The sequence below is a fragment of the Trichosurus vulpecula genome, chromosome 3 (genome assembly GCF_011100635.1).
Source record: "Trichosurus vulpecula isolate mTriVul1 chromosome 3, mTriVul1.pri, whole genome shotgun sequence".
NCBI classification, from domain to species: domain Eukaryota; kingdom Metazoa; phylum Chordata; class Mammalia; order Diprotodontia; family Phalangeridae; genus Trichosurus; species Trichosurus vulpecula.
In genome coordinates, this window is record NC_050575.1 from 203,721,394 (window position 1) to 203,724,297 (window position 2,904).

Here is a 2,904-nt window from a genome sequence, read left to right on the forward strand (position 1 = left end):
ATAGTAGTAAAAACATATTAGTGATTGGAGAGTTACTTGTTGATATTCTGCATTGTATGCTAGCTTTAATACCCTCCCCCCAAAAAGGTGATATAATGACGTTCAAGCCTTACCAGGGCATTTGCCCCTTGCCATGTGGACTAATCTGCTACACAGTGCCTACATCTACAACAAAAGCTGCAAAGACCATCCCAAAGAAATCTTTCTCCTTCCTGGCAGGTTTGTACCCTCCTAAAGGTAGCAACTTCAGAAAAACAAACCAGATAAAGTCAAAAGACTTTGGGATCAGGAGATGGGGATCGTAATCTGTATTTATTTAGGTGTTCGACCAAGTCACTGACTTTGAATTTTCTCATCTGTAAAGTAGGGACCATACTTGCACTGCCTTGAACACAGCAGGTTTGTCATGAGGAATGTGCCTTGTAAACCAAGTGCTAAACCAAGGTGGGAGCTACGTGTCTTCGTTCCCACCCAGAAGTTGGAAAGGGAGCTCATCTTTTCATCTGCCTTTTTGTTGAAGCAAGACTCTTCTTCCAAAAATGTAGCTGAAACCTACCTCCTGTAACTGGGGTTCTTAAGATTAATAGGGGGTCCATGAACTTAGATGGAAAAAAAATCTTCATTACCTTCTAACTGAAATTTAGCATTTCCTTCAACTATGAGTGCAGGCAAAAATAATTCTGATGATGGGGGGTGGTCTTTAAAAATTCATTGGATCTCAGAGCTGTACTCGCAAAGAAACTTTCCTTGCCATAGTCTGCCCCTACAGGTAGGAGCTTCTCTATGAGAAAGAGCATTTGGAATCGGAAGACCTGGTTTCCGGTCCAAGCTCTGCTACTTACTAGCTGCAACAGCAAGTTCAGGATGATAGGTTTAATAGCTGGAAGAGACTTTAAAGGTTATCTAGTCCCTTTCCCCCTGGGCCCCCCACAAAAAAAGGCAGCTAGCTGGTATAGTGGAATCTTTGCCAAGACCCCAAATGGGGTGATGAAGAGTCTGGCTTGGTTGAAATGACTGAACAATAGTCCCACCCTCTTGTTTTACCAAAGAGGTAAAGCCTAAGAAGGGAAGGGAAGTGCTTTGCTCAAGATCATTCAGTACCCAGCCAAATCAAGATTTTTATGGTCCTTTGGCCTTTTTGCTATGCCACGTTGCCCTGACACCTGTTTTTGGCCTCCAAAAGGGGGTTGGATCAGGTGGTTTGGTAGGTTTCTTCCAGCTCAAAAACCTGTAATTGCACCTACTATGTGCTAAGCACTTGGGGAAACATGAAAAAGATTGGTAACGACCTCAAGGAGCTTACTCTGTAAAGAGGGAAGAAGATAGGCAAAAGGAATTTGAAAAGAAGCCTGGAAAAGTAAGGTGTCCCCTCCTCTTCCCCAACAAAGTCTAAAGTAGTGAAGCCTAGTGGGAAATGAGATAGCTTGCTTTGGGGGCCTTCCTTAGACAGATTTTCCACTCTCCATTATTCAGAGGGATACCTGAGGGAATTACTATTTAATGGGAAGCAGTAGGCCTGCTTCTACTCTTAGGGAGGAACACCTGGTAACTCTGGGGACTTAGGCTCATAAAAGGACAGAATTCCCTAGAACTTTCTGAAACTTTCCCCAAAGCTTTCCCAGATCTCAGTCTGATAGTAAGGTAGGTAGACAGAGTAGTAGTGCTGGAGAGAAGACTACCTGAATTCACATATGACCCCAGACACCAGATGTGTAACCCCAAGCAATCCACTATAAAATTGGAACACCCACATCTCAGGGTTGTTGTAAGGATCAAATGAGATAATATTTGTAAAGTACTTACTTAGCAGAGTGCCTGGCACACAGTTGGTACTTTGTCCACCCATCCTTCAAGCTTCCTTCCTAGACTGGTGTATTCATATAGAAAACTAGATTTAGGATCAGTAAGAGGGGTTCAAATTCTGGCCCCTAGAAGAGGCAAGAGGTCACCTACAGCTAACCAGTAAATATGCCAACTCAAAATGCTGCTTGCACAAAGTATTTAGAGCTGGGGTTAGAACTCGTGTCCAGCTTGGGAGAGATGTGTCTCTTGAAATTCGGAGACTAAAGCGTCTTAACTGGTTTAATAGGCTTTGGCTCAGGCCTGTCCATTATCTGAGTACACAAAGAGCCAATGAGTGTCAGGGAGGGAAGAAACTATAGCTGCAGACGGATGTCACGTGGTCTAAACCAAATATTTTGCAGCTGAAGAAATAGGCCCGAATGGAGCAAGTGACTTGCCCAAGATCATACTGCTAGGAAGAGGCAGGGGGAGTACTTGACCTTGAGGTCTTCCGGGACTCCTTCAACTCCCCCCCCACCCCCACCCCTCACCCCCCACCCCCGTCTCTATCACCAGCCGGCCTGCTTAACATCCTAACTGCCCCCAGGAGGGGAGGGAGAGCCGGGAAGGGTGCACCTGGGGGGCCACCCATTCGGAGAAGCAGGTGAGACTCCCCGAGCATCTTCCGCATCCTTCCGCCCTGGGAATTGGCCCCGTGCCAGGGACGAGTCAGCAACGCCCCCTGGGCCTCCCAGCCCCGACCCCTGGGATTGGCTCACCCCACCCCCCGGGGCGTAAAGGAAGGGGCGGGGCCTAAGCCATCTACAGCGGGAGGCAGTCACTAGCTTCTTCATTCCCGCGTGGTAGGAAGCGTCCGCTCTTTGCCGTTCCCGGGACGCTGCCAGGGTGAGCCCTGGGGCCGGGCCTGGGGGCGCGGGGTGCAAGGGGCGGTGAAGGGTGGGAGGTGGGCCGCTGGACGGAGTCCCCGGGACTCTGGCTTCTTTTGCTCCGGTGCCCTCGTGGGGGCCGCCCAGGTCTCCACGTGCCGAGGGCTCAAGCCCAGTCTGGTGAGAGCCTTCCATTCGCCTTCTCCTTAGACCACGGCCCTCCTCTCCTTGCACC